This window comes from Cibotium barometz, chromosome 55 (assembly GCF_041138505.1).
Source record: "Cibotium barometz isolate CiBa-2024 chromosome 55, ASM4113850v1, whole genome shotgun sequence".
NCBI lineage: Eukaryota > Viridiplantae > Streptophyta > Polypodiopsida > Cyatheales > Cibotiaceae > Cibotium > Cibotium barometz.
Window position 1 is genome coordinate 17,791,012 of NC_141100.1, and position 14,973 is coordinate 17,805,984.

A 14,973-nucleotide genomic window follows, 5' to 3' on the forward strand; every position below is an offset into this window, starting at 1 on the left:
CCGGACATTTTTGCCAAAAAAAAAATCACACCATCGGGCGCTCCGGCACGCATATCGAGGCCGGTGACGTTAGTAAGGGATTTTAGCCTCTTAGAGGTGATTCACACCTAGGGGCTTTTTGCTCATAACTTGAGCAAATGAGCTCCAAATTGTGATCTGACTGAAGCATTCGATTCATACGTGGTCTACAAGAAGGCGGGCAAATGGCTCCTTCATGAAAGTACCAAAATATCACCCCGTGAGCCGCGCACATCAACGAGTCTCGAGAAGTTGCTCCAGATATCGCCCCATCTCTTCCCTTGGGAGCCCCACAAAGAAATAATAACTAGGTTAGCTTGGTCATCGTTTGAAAGAAGATGTTTATTTATTATCAATCTTTAATGTTAACTTTAAAGACATTAAGAAAGAGAGGCCATTCTTCTTTATACCAGAATTCATGGGGTGAAATTGTTGTTTTCTCAAGGAAATTGAGAACTTCATATCTACACAAATGGCAACTGCTTTGGGTATTGAAGTGGAGGACATGGGTCCTCAAATTGAAGCAAGGGTTGCCTTTGTTGGTAGAGAAGTACAAGCTATGCCTGTTATTGGCAAGTTGCGCATATACATTCAAGGCTTTGTGGATCATTAGGACTTTCTTGTAGCACCTTCGAATGGTTGTGATGTATTGCTTGGAAAGCCTTGGCACACGTGCATTGATCCACGTAAGGCTTACAAGACCAATAGGATCACCTTTATGCATAAAGGCCAAGAGCATGTGATTGATGTTGGTGAAGAGGGTGATACCATTCCCCTTGTATCTCACTTACAAGTTAAGAAAGTAATGAAAAAGTTTGTCTGTCATGTTCTAGAATTATGTTTGTAAAATGTTATCTTGATTGAGTTAAGAAGTACAGGTATATTCTTCTCCCACCTCAATGCTAACCCTGTTTCTGTGCTTGTGTAGACAGGGGGCGACATTAGCAAGGCCCGAAGTCGACCCAAGGTATCCCTCTTACCATTGGATGAATAAGATTTTACCGATGGAGGCGAATATTGTGATGCTGCCTAGTTCTGTGGGCCCAAGCTAGTGTAGTGAATAAGCCCTCCCTAGCGCATAGACATCCCTCTGAGGAGCGGGAGGATCAAGCGATGGAGCCTAAGAGGGCGACAGGCTGGCTTGAGTCCTCGTGTGCCAGTGGCCCGATGATGAGGTGTATGGTCTCGTAGGGAAATGCCCAGTCCGTAGAGGCTGGAAGGCCGAATTCTAGATCATCGGAAGAATAAAGTAAAGAGCCTAGATTTGGCTATATGAATAATTTTGAACATTGTACCTATATTTTTTAATAATACTTTGTTTGTGAACATTGTGTATTATTGATAAAGGCTATTTAAATGAACCATGTGTAAGGCGCTTAATTAAGAAACTTGTTTATTTATGTCAAACAATGTGGTAGGATTAATTAGAAAATAAATTGACACGTGAGTTGGGTGGAAAGTGGGAGGATGAGACACCCTGACGTCAACATCTTACGGATGAGTGGACTCGATTAGTCGGGTAACTTTCCAATAAATTAATTAAAGTGTTACGTTAGATAAATAGATCCCTGGGCAACCCTACTCTAGAGGACTAGGTCAACGGTTGTGCCTTGCATAGATAAGAAAAAAAGTGTTATTTCTAGAAGTCAAGAATAGAGGTTGCCTGAATTGAATTAAAGTCAATCACTCTACGAGTGGTTTGATTTTAGAAACCCTTTTAAAAGACCACGCTCCCCCTGCGAGATAGAACTAGGTCATACCTACTAATCGTATCCTTGTATCTTACATGGTCAAGGTGTCGATGAGTAGGAAACTATCCTAAGTTAGACTTAGTAGACTATCTTAAAGGTTTCCCCTATTTGGGAAGCGGGGGACCTTACAATCTCATCTTTAAAAGATGTCTAGGTAGTGACCTCTTAACCATGAGAAGAAATGTGCCTCCACCAATTGTGAGCATATCCTTCAAGGTGAAGAGTTGAAAAATAGACCTTTCCCTTTTACTCTATGGATTGAGTTGAAAGTACACGACCATTCCGACGCTGCGCAATATCGATTTCTCCACCACCATCAACCTCAACTCACATAAAGGGGCAGGAAAGTACTGCAAGTGAAGTCCCTAGTACTCCACCACTTCCTTCTCCATCTCCATCTCCATCTCCATCTCCGAAAGAACCTACAACCCTAGAAGTCCATACCAAGGCTAGCCTCCCTAGCATGCCAATCCACCACTGCCTTCTCCATCTCCTCAAGAACCTGCAACCGTGGAAGCCATGATAAGGCCGACGAGGCTACCCTCTCTAGCATGCCAATCCAAGAGCTTGATGTATTGAACACGATACAGGGCCAACAATAAGGCATGCCTCTGCACCATAAGCCCAAGTGGCACAGCCTCAAGATTTCGCTGACTCTCGAATCTAAACTTGAGCCTCAGCACAGCTGAACAATCTTCCTCCAAAAAGCATGCACTAAGAGAGTATTCAAGAAGTAAGTTTGGGTACGGCAGAGGTGGACACGACAGCAAAGCAATAAAAGTAGAAAGAAGAACACAAAGAGGGGGGCCTTCTTCACTACCTCCACACAAAAAACAACAAAGTGGAAAAATAGTTGAAATGGTGAAAATGAGAGGATTATTAAATGGAGGCCATACTCTCAGTCTAGATGATGGAGCACAATTTCCACATGTAAGCCTCCACCAATCTCATGCTCAAACGACATGTAAGCCTCCACCAATCTCACGCTCAAACGACATGCTAGCACCCTGACAAGGATAAATGCCCAAGTGATGAATCAAGTCACCAGTATATGATTTTGAGCAAGTGCACATAGAATACCTCTCATTGCACATCTTTGTACCTTATTAACATCATAATTATGTGATTTTGAGCAAGTGCACATAGAATACCTTTCATTCGCTGAGGACGAAGACCTTCATACCCTTCATGATTTTGAGCAAGTGCACATAGAATACCTCTCATTCCTTGAGGACGAAGACCTTCGTGCCCTTCATGATTTCTTTATAACTAAAAAACCACCACCACCTTCCAATGAGATGGGGATAGGGATGGGTGAGAAGAAGAAAAGGACACCAACTTGGTGTTTAGTCCCATCACATTTTATTTAACTAATAAACCACCACCACCTTCTGATGAGATGGGGATAGGGATAAGTGAGAAGAAGAAGAGGACACCTACCTGGTGTTTAGTCCCATCACACATTATTTAACTAAAAAACCACCACCAGCTTCCGATGAGATGGGGATAGGGATGGGTGAGAAGAAGAAGAGGACACCTACCCGGTGTTTAGTCCCATCACATCTTATTTATCTAATATATACAATAATAAAAATAAGGATGACACTAATGCACCACTGATTGAGAGTGATTTTCCCTCTTCTTCTTTTGATTTTCACAACTAACACTCTAGACCTCGAGGAACCCCTAGATGACCAACCAGAGGTCGAACGTACTACTTAGCAACAGCAAAGTCATGATGTAGTGGGTTCCAACCTCGACCCCATCTTGGATCTCCCAGCACAAGAGTATGAGCAACTCATTATGAGTGTGAATCCTTTACTTCATCTCATGCACCAAGCCCTCTTACAAATAACTCCTTTTGATCCCACCACTCCTATACAAGCAGAGGCATATGCAATAGTGGCCCAAGCATCAATTTGCCATATCCTTTAGTCGGGGGACCGACCAAAAGCAAGAAAGCTTGGGCTGTTAAATTAACCAAAAACACGGTGGTCAAATGTAGCCAAAAGCTCAAAGCTCGTGGTGACAGCTTGAGAAAGGAGGCAAAGGAGTGGAGTTAGCTACCACTAGCACAGCGCTTGGAGACTTTGGAGATACGAGCTTGGATGTCAACAACTTCTCCACAATGTGTTAAGGTAAGAATTATCCATTTACAATAGGAAAGGGGTAGTGTAGCCTGTAAGCAATCGTATTCAAATTGATTGGACCGAGAGAATCCTCTAGCATTGGGTCTGTTGATAGACCATGGAGTGGTAAGCAGCGTAAGAAAATCAATCCTATAGGTTCAGTAACTAAATCTCATAAAGGTAAAGAGAAGGTTGATGAGTCTCTAGTATACTCAACATGGCATTCATTTTTTTATGGAGAGTCTATAGGTTCAGTAAAAGTAAATCTCATAAAGGTAAAGAGAAGGTTGATGAGTCTCTAGTATACTCAACATGGCATTCATTTTTTGATGGAGAGTCTAATGGCTCAGATCACAGCCTTGATGAGGAGTTTAGGATCCCAAATTTCAAGACACCTGGTGCAAGGAAGGCTAAGGCAACTACAAGGACACCAAGGAAAGATCTAGGAACACCAGATTGGGTAGGATTAAAAGCCTTGTTGTTCAAAGATTAATGTATGATGGTTATGTATCTCACCATTATTCATGCATGGCAAAGGTTGTGTAGGAGGTTGAACCCACATGTTTTGAGAATGTTGTGTAGGAGGTTGAACCCACATGTTTTGAGAATGTTGTTAGGCATATACATTGGGAGAAAGCCATGGATAAAGAAATAGCTATATTGGATGCAAATAAGACATGGGAATCGATGCCTTTGCTTGAGGGTAAAAAGGCTATTGGATGTAAGTGGATCTACAAAGTGAAGCACAAATCAGATGGAAGCATTAGCAAGTACAAGGCGAGATTGGTTGCCAAAGGTTATGTTCAGACCTATGACATTGATTTATGAGGAGACATCCTGCCCCATTGCCAAGATGGGAACAACCATGAGAGTTGTTATTGTAGTGGGCTGCATCAAAAGGTTGGGTTTTACATTAAATGAATGTAAAGAATGTGTTCTTGCATGGTGAGTTTCAAGAAGAAGTATATTTGGACTAGCTACGTGGTTATGAGAAGAAGTATATTTGAACTAGCTACGTGGTTATGAGAAGTATATTTGAACTAGCTTTCATATGGCAGATGCTAATCATTCACTCTATGTGTGAAAGAGTGATAAGGGGATTATGGTCATCACCATCTATATGGATGACTTGATTGTTGGGAGTAACAATGAAGAGGAAGTTGAGAATGTAAAGGGCCTCCTCAAGAGAAGAAGTTTGACATGAAGGATTTGGGTGAGCTAAGATACTTTCTTGGCATTGAGTTCATTAGGACGCATGAGGGCATATGGCTCATAGAGACAGTATGCATTGGACATGTCCAAATATGGTATAGCTAGCTGTATGCCCATTTCTGTACTGTTGGATCAAAATGGCAAGTTGAGTGCAAATGTAGGTGAGATTTTGGAGAATGCCACTATGTACATGAAGATAGTGGGCGACTTGATCTACATGAGTGACGATCACCAGGCAGCCAAACATGAACTACATAGTTAGGTTGGAGGGTGATAGTGTGAGGTGCACACTATCACCAAATGGCCAAACATGAACTACACAATTGGGTTGGAGAGTGATGGTGTGAGGTGCACACTACCCTACGTGAGGTCCACAGCGGATTATGGCCTCTTTTATGAGGTTGGTATATAGTTGTAGGTGTATGGATACACTGGGCTGGTAGCATCTTGGTGGACAAAAGATCTACTACTAGGTTTATGTTTTCCTTTGGGAGTGGTGCTATTACATGGAGCAACAAGGAGTAGCCAACAATTACCTTGTCGATTACAGAGGCATAGTATAGGGTTGTTGCGTATAAGAATATGGCACAACGAAAAGAGATAGCAAGGCAAAGCACAAGAGACAGCTTAGATGGCGATCTAGACAGACTCTAAATGAAGGATGTATAAAGTGTAGAAGGGTTGGATACTCACAAGCATTGGATGCCTTAGCTCATGGGCAACCATGTACATATATAGTAATATAGGTAGTGCGGTAGACGCGTATACAACGAGAGCGGTTACACTGCATAGACATGGTCACCGCCCGCGTATCAAGAATGCGGTCCACCAACCACCGAGCGACCAATGCCCACTAATGATGGACCTAGTATCTGAGGGAATATTCCTCATACCGTCGCCGGGCACTACCCCGGGCCCCAACTAACGCTCGTACCCTTGACCATATCATAACCATCATCAATGGTCACAATAATGACCCCATTGGTCGAAATCGAGGTTCCCACTAAAGACATATGCACCATGGCTACTCCTCATAATGGGGGCCTAAGAAATATGCATTATACATCAAAGTGAGATACATGCTGAGAGGTGGGCATTGAGTGTATACTAACACCCCCCCTCAATCTACACAGAAGATGAACTAGGTTTTTGGCCCAACGCCAAGTCGATGAAGATGTTGAATGAGTTGGTCCTTCCCAAGAGCCTGGGTGAAGATGTCATTGCAGTTTTGCTTTGTAGAGCAATACTCCAGCTCCAGTATCTCATCCTCTATCAGCTCCCGCGTATAATGATATTGAATCTCAATGTGCTTCGCGAGGATGAAACACAGGGTTCTTGGAGATAGCCATGCAACTCTGATTGTCACACCGCAAGATTGTAGTCTCCCTGATCTGAACTCCCATGTCAACCAAGATTCTCCTCAGCCATACTACCTCGCATATAACAAAGCAAGCTGCTTTATACTCAGTCTCTATGGAAGAAAGTGCCACTATAGGTTGCTTTTTGGTGGTCCAAGAGAAAGCACTGGAACCAAGCGAAAAACAATATCCAAAAACTGATTTCCTAGAATCACAATCTCCTACCCAATCTAAGTCACAATAACCTATCAGAGTGTCACCCATGCTGTATAAGTGATGCCATACTCTGATGTACCTAAGTACCCTCATCCCTTCCTTCCAATGACTCTCTCGTGGCTTGTTGGAAAACCTACTTAACACACCAACTATGAAGCTGATATCAGGTCTAGTGTTAGTGAGAAAAATCAAATTCCCCAGTGAGAAAAATCAAACTCCCCACCAACTTCCTGTACTTCCTGATGTCAACAAGTGATGAAGAATCCTTTGCAGAGAAAGCTTCACGTTCACTTCCATTGGTGTAGACATAGGCTTGCAGTTTGTCATCCCAAGCATACTTCTTGTACTTCCTGATGTCAATAAGAAATGAAGAATCCTTTGCAGAGAAAGCTTCACTTCCATTGGCGTAGACATAGGCTTGCAGTTTGTCACCCCAAGCATACTTTTGCTGTGAAATGAAGATTTTACCTAACTCTTTCCAGACCTCAATCCCCAAACAGAAATGCATAAGACCCAATTCTGTCGTCTCAAACTCATGGCTCAGCATATCCATTGTCTTTTGGATCATCTCTTCATTGTCACCTAAAATGTTTAAGTCATCTACATACAAGACAACCAAAAAAATCTTGCCATGCCTTTTTAGAACATACAAGTTAGCATCAGAAGCACTTCTTATAAACCCAATCTTTTTGAAAAAATGGTCTATCATGTGATACCATGCCCTTGGGGCTTGTTTCAGCCTGTACAATGCCTTCTTTAGCCTGCAAACTTTGTTTTCTAATCCAGGCATCTCAAAACCTAGTGGAAGCTACATATACCTCCTCCTTGAGATGGCCGTTCAAAAATGTTGATTTGACATCCATGGGAAAGACTGGCCACTTTTTGTGAGCAGCCAAGGCAAGTATCACCTGTTGAAATATACAAGTGAATGGGTGTGTGCGGAAACAAGCCCTTAGCAAAAGAGAGTCTATAAATGAGTGAGTAGCAGTGAAAAGGTGAGAGGTATCTACTGGGAGAGAATAAAGGGTAGCATGAGAAGTTCTAGGATGTGTGGAGATATTCTGGAAAAAGTGAAGAGGTGGAGAGAGAATCAAGTAAACGAGATGGAGTGAATCAAGGAGAGATCATTGGGATTAGATGCTTGGCATCTTGTGGATGTAAACTCTATAAACTGAGGCATTGGCCTAGTGAGAATTTGCTAGTTTTTGAGTATCCATGCCTACATAGCTATCAATTAATTGCTCACTAATCTTATCTTAATCATCGTCTAATCACTTTGCTAATGATGTTGATTCTTACATTTGATCCACCATAGCTCATCACTTTGCTTACATTTTAACATGGTATCAGAGCCTTAATCCAATTTATGAGCCTAATTATCTTGTTAATTAACATATTATTTATAATTAGGAGATAATTAAATTTTTAGTCAATTTTCAACTAGCTTTTGTACCCCCAGCTAGTATCGCCAAACTGCCAATGGGAGCTACAGAAAATTGCAAATTCGCCAGCACTTCATTTTTGGAGAAAACCTCAAATCTACACTTCCATAGAAGCAATTGGTCTAATTCCTCTTGGCCCCATGGGTTTTCAAGGGTGCTCTACATGCTGGTGATGTCAGATTTGTGAATTCCTCAAGGAGAAGTGGCATCAAGCTCTGCATCACATCTGCAAGTGACTTTGGTAAAACAGAGATTAAGCATTCAATGTTTGATCAAATCTTTTGTTTCTTGGCTTGATCCTCTACTAGACTAATTGCTATTGATGCCTTTGAAAGGAGTTGAGCTCATTTGAACTCTAAGGCCCCATATATGGCCTCCCCGCACACTCTGTTTTTTGCACACAAAATAGGGGATTATTTTACTAATCAAGATTAATAAACACTAATCATTATATTTTGGTACAATTGAGGGTTCAAATTTACCATTGGGTATCTGATACAGATCCCTAGCACTTCAGATTGCAATTCGGAGATGGTTTGATACTCCAACCATTCAGTACAGATTTGTTACCCTTGGCTTTATGTTATTTTTGGTGAATTTATCCTGATAAATCTATTATAATCATCACACAAAATAGGGGATTATTTTACTAATCAAGATTAATAAACACTAATCATTATATTTTGGTGCAATTGATGGTTCAAATTTACCATTGGGTATCTGATACAGATCCCTAGCACTTCAGATTGCAATTCGGAGATGGTTTGATACTCCAACCATTCAGTACAGATTTGTTACCCTTGGCTTTATGTTATTTTTGGTGAATTTATCCTGATAAATCTATTATAATTATCACTTAAACACCAAATTTGAGTTGTAAAAGGGTAGACACTACCCTTGAATCTTGAATTGGATCAAGAGGTAAGACCCCATCATCATGAGCATGGCACAAGAAATAGCTAAATTTAATGGGGAGCAGTTTTACACATGGCAAACCAAAACCATGTATTTGCTCATGAGGAAAAATCTGTGGGGGGGCTAGTTGAGAGAAGAGATGAATGCCCAGAGGTGATTGGGAAAAATGAGTGGAAGAGCAGGAATGAGAGAGCATTAGGACTCATTGCACTCAGTTTAAATGATGAAATCATTCACCATATCACAGGGATACAATGGGCAAAAGATGCATGGAATGAACTCAATAAATTATTTGGCACTCAAGCAAAGAATTCAGAGATAAATCTGTTGATGCAATTCTACAAACTTGATATGAAGGAAAGTGAACCTTTAATCACACACTTGAACAAATACAAAAGCATTAAGTAACAACTGGCAGCCATTAGTTAAGAAGGTAGAGGATGATGAGGCACTAGCAGTGCTTCTGAAGAGTGTGGACAAAGGTGAATATGAAAACATTGTGGCAACCTTAAAGAATGTACCTAAATTGAAGCTGCATGAGATAGAAGGAGCTTTACTAGAGCAAGAGACCAAGGTCAAAGAGAACAAAAGGGGTGGACCTAACAACTGGAGAGGAAAAAGCATTCTTCAGCCGAGGAGGATTCTCACACAAGGATGAGAATGAGGAAGAGGCAGGGGAGGAGGAAGGACCTTCACTTGCCACAACTGTGGGAAGCCATGACACATGGCAAGAGACTGCTACAGAGCAAACCCAGGGAAGAAGAAATGACATTGGCAAACTTCATGGGGAGACTCCTATAAGGAAGTGGAGTCAGATCATCTTTTCAAAGAGAGAGACAGAGAGAGAGAGAGAGAGAGAGAGAGAGAGAGAGAGAGAGAGAGAGAGAGAGAAACCCCACAACCCAATGTAACCTGCCCCAACATAGTAAAACCACCTCTGAGCCACCGATGATGTAGGTCATGTGGTAGATGTATATGTGAATACTTTAGTCAAGGTCATGGGTACTTATAGTAAGCCTTGGACACATAGAGAGAGAGAGAGAGAGTGTGTCAAGGACTAAGTAAAACCACCTCTGAGCCACCAATGATGTAGGTCATGTGGTAGATGTATATGTGAATACTTTAGTCAAGGTCATGGGTACTTATAGTAAGCCTTGGACACATAGAGAGAGAGAGAGTGTGTCAAGGACTATGAGTTAGGGACTTGAGGCACTGGTCGCGGGCTACCAAGTAAGAGGGAAACTTGGTATAGGGTCCAGGTGTGCTAGGATTATTCACTTGAGGGGAGGTGTTGAAATATACAAGTGAATGGGTGTGTGCGGGAACAAGCCCTTAGCAAGAGGCTATAAAAGAGAGTCTGTAAATGAGTGAGTAGCAGTGAAAAGGTTAGAGGTATCTACTGGGAGAGAATAAAGGGTATCTACTGGGAGAGAATAAAGGGTAGCATGAGAAGTTCTAGGATGTGTGGAGATATTCTGGGAAAAGTGAAGAGGTGGAGAGAATCAAGCAAAAGAGGTGGAGTGAATCAAGGAGAGATCAGTGGGATTAGATGCTTGGCATCTTGTGGATGTAAACTCTATAAATTGAGACATTGGCCTAATAAGAATTTGCTAGTTTTTGAGTATCCATGCCTACATTAATTGCTCGCTAATCTTATCTTAATCATCATCTAATCACTTTGCTAATGATGGTGATTCTTGCATTTGATCCACCATAGCTCATCACTTTGCTTGCATTTTAACACCGCCTTGATAGTTGTAACTTGTCATACAAGCTATGGGAGTAAAGGTTTCACCAAAGTCAAAAACCCTCTACTTGTGCAACCAACCTAGCTTTGTATTTTTCAAGTGAGCCATCAACCTTATACTTAGCTTTCCAAACCCATTTGGTACCAATTACCTTTCTTTTTGGTGGTCATTCAACTAGCTCCTAGGTGTTGCTCTTTATGATGCTGTCATACTCAGACTACATCATGGCTTTCCACTTTGGATTTTCTAAGGCTTCATCCAAGGTGACTAGCTCCTTCACTGTTCCCATTATCTCAACCAAGGCCATATTGACAATGAGATCAGATGCTCCTCTCTGCTCCTCTATTCTACTTGATCTGCGTGGTCCATGTGCTCAAGATTCTGGCTTCTCACGTACCAGATTACGCTCATCAAAGAGCTGTTCTACCCACTGTGGAAGTGGATTTCCTTGTGGTGTAGCAACAGGCTATTGTGATGTGTGAGACTCTTCATCCTCTGAAAACTCCTTCTCCTTAAGAGGAAATATGACTGGTGAGTTGGGCTCATGGTGGACTATTTCTCCGACTGATGATAGAGTGAACGGACCTCCTTTCTCCACTGAGTGTGGCTGTTCTGCAAATACCACATCTTGGCTAGCCACAATCTTCTTTGCCTTTGTATCATAGAGCCGATATGCCTTCGACTCTTGACTATATCCAAGAAAGATACACTTCTTGCTTTTGGCATCTAGCTTGGTCCTAAATGCATCTAGAATATGCACATAACATTCACAACCAAATGTTCTGAAATGAGAAACTAGAGGTTTCTTACCAAAGTAGGCCTTTTGAGGTGTAACATCCTTGAGTGCCTTTGTGTAGCTCTAATTAAGGACATAAACTTTTGTCTGCTTCATCCCAAAATGTATTGGTCAAACCCTTTGCCTTTAAAATGCATCAAGCCATCTCCGCCGTGATAGTTCGATTGTGGCGTTCTATAATGCCATTTTGCTGAGGTGTGTGAGCAGTGGTGATAACGCTTGATGCCATTCTCCTTGTAGTAGCTGTCAAATTCCGTTGAAAGGAATTCTCCTCCTCAATCTGTGTACAAAACTTCTTCACCTTCTTTCCTATCTCATTTTCCACAAGCTTATGCCACTGTTTAAACTTGCCAAAAGCTTCAGCCTTATCCCGAAGGAAATAAACCCACATATTCCTACTATAATCTTCGACTAAGAACATAAAGTAAGAAGATCCCCCTAATGCAGTAGTAGACATTTCACCACAAAGATCAGCATATACCAGCTCTAGAGGAGTCTTTGCCCGATTGCTACTTTCCTATGGAAATGCCTTACATTGTTGCTTGCCCATCATGCAAGCTTCACATGGTTCCTGCAATTCTGAAAATGCAGGCAAATTAGCTACCATACCCTTTTTCTGCATCTCCTTTAGCACTGTAAATCTAATGTGACCAAATCGCTCATGCCAAAGCTTGCTTGGGCTCTTATCTGCAAACACTATAAGGACACTCAGCTCATAGAGATTGTTGCACCTTACTCCTTTGCCGACTACCTTGCCAACAACATCTAGAATTTTTGCTTTAGTTTTCTTGAAGCATGCTTCAAGCCCACGATCTATCATCGCAGAAACAATTGATGGTAGATTTCTCTTTAGTTGGGATACATAGAGTACATCTGACAGCTTCTTCTCTTCACTTATAGCTACCACTAAAGGTATGGTTTTAGACCCTTCAATGAGCATTTAGCATTATTCCCAACAACAACAATATTGATGGGTTCCTATATAGAGGCTTCCAGGAACTATACCAACCCTTCTTAGTGGTCATGTGTCGGGAGGCTCCACTATCCAAAATCCATGAATCATCAACTCGAGCCTGAATAGATGAACATACGTCGTCAATGGCGACCCAAAGTTTAAGCTCGGTCTCGACATTGTTGACTAACTCCTTTCCTTTCCATGAAGACTTCAAGGTGCTGTTCTTCTCGTCAGCCTACTTCTTTCTACAGTCTTTGATAGTATGACCCTTCTTATCATAGTAATAGCAGCTCCCTTGAAACTTCTTCTTATTTGGCTTCTTCTTCTTCTCATCAGAAGATGTTGCGCCTTTGTCTTTAGCATTGGCTGAAAATGCAGTATCACCACCATCGTCGGTCTTTAGCCGCATCTCCTCTTCAAGTTACATAGCACTAAATTCTTCAAATGATAAAGATGGCACTCTAACTTAAGTGTTTAGTGATGTAGCCAAACCGTGGAAGAATTCGAATGCACCTCCGAGCCAACTCCTTCACTAGTGTGTGTAATCCCTACAGCAGCCATTTGATCTCGGTAGAATTTTGATCTGCAAGATGAATGCTTCAGCAGCTTCTCCTTTAGCAAACTTTTTCAGCAGCAAGATGATTCTCCAGGTTCAAAATCCTAGTATGTTTGCGAGTTTCATACTGATTTCTCAATATGATCCCAAGCCTCTGTAGCCTTGGTAGTATGTTGAATCAGAGTGAGAACATAATCAATTATGCTGGTGACGATAGCACAAAGTGCGTCAGCATTGCACCTTCTCCATGCCCGAAGAAGTGTAGCATCTGCTGGTGAAAGCATGTTTGAAAGGTTGTTGGGGTTGGGACTTCCCACTGGTTCTACATCCATTCCTAGAACAGTTTATAGGAGCTTGTAAGAGTCTAGAATGGCATTGATTTTGAATTTTCGGAGAGTGTAGTTCATCCCATCAAGCTTACCTTCTGTGAAGGCAGGTGGATGAATGTGCAAGATTGGTGCAACAACAACAGTAGTAGAGATAGAAGCCATCACTCCTACGATTCTATGCAAAGAAAGACTAAACTTTATGCACTATTCTTGCTAAGAGCACCTAAGCTCTCATACCATATAAGAAGATGGCATAACGGAAAGAGAAAGCAAGATAAAGCACAATAAACAATGCAATAGATACACAATGGAGAGAATTTAAAATTTGGATTATACCAAAGAGGTACAAGTGATGGTGATGTCCACCCATACGCTCTCAAGTAGAGCTTAGATGACAATCTAGACAGACTCTAGATGGAGAATGTACATCGAATGCCTTAGCTCGTGGTGACAACCATGTCCATATATAGTACTGTAGGCAATGTGGTAGACGTGTATACAACAAGGGTGGTTACACTGCATAGACATGGTCACCGCCCGTGTATCAAGAACGCGGTCCACCAACCGACCACCACCCACTAATAATGGACATGGTATTTGAGGGAATATTCTAGGGAATATTTCTCATGCCATTGCCCCGGGGCACTACCCCGAGCCCTAGCTAACGCTCGTACCCTTAACCATCTCATAACCCTTAACAATCTCACAACCATCATTAATGGTCACAATAATGACCCCATCGGCGTCTAAGCTAGGGTTCCCACTAAATACATATGCACCATGGCTACTCCTCATAATGGGGGAAATGTGTATTATACGTCAAAGTGAGATACATGCTGTGAGGCGAGCATTGAGTGTATACTAACATTGTGATGGTAGCATATGAGATAGCTTGGTTACGTAAGCTGTTTGGAGATTTAGGGCTGCATGTGGACAGGCAAGTTGTCATCTATTGCAACAATAACCTTAATAGTATATAGCTGGCCAAGAACCTAAGTGTTTCATACACAATGGACTAAATACATAGAGGTCCATTATCACTTCATCAGAGAGAATGTCTTGGCAAGAGATGTGTACGTTAGTAAATAGAGGAACATGTAGCTCACATTTTCACCAAGGTCTTGGGAGCAGAGAAGCTTCATAAATTCCACACTATGCTCGGAGTCTTGGAGACAGAGTTGAGCTTGAGGGGGAGTGTTGAGATGTCAAGCTCAACACGAACTAGTGTGGGTGACCGTTCCACATTTACACCCTCTGGCACGTTTGGTCTTTGTCACAAATGATTCTACAACTAGACTATGAGTTATGGCATACTTATGTTGTCAACTTAGTGTGTTCACCTACTCGATTGGACTACACCTACCTAGTGTGTTCACCTACTCGATTGGACTACACGTAATTAGTGTGTTCACCTACTTGGTTGGACACACCTACTTAGTGTTTTCACCTACTCGGTTGGACACGCCTACTTAGTGTGTTCACCTACTCGGTTGGACCTCTTTTGAGAGCAACAAGTAGAAGATGATTTCACCCTTCCATCTCTGTGTG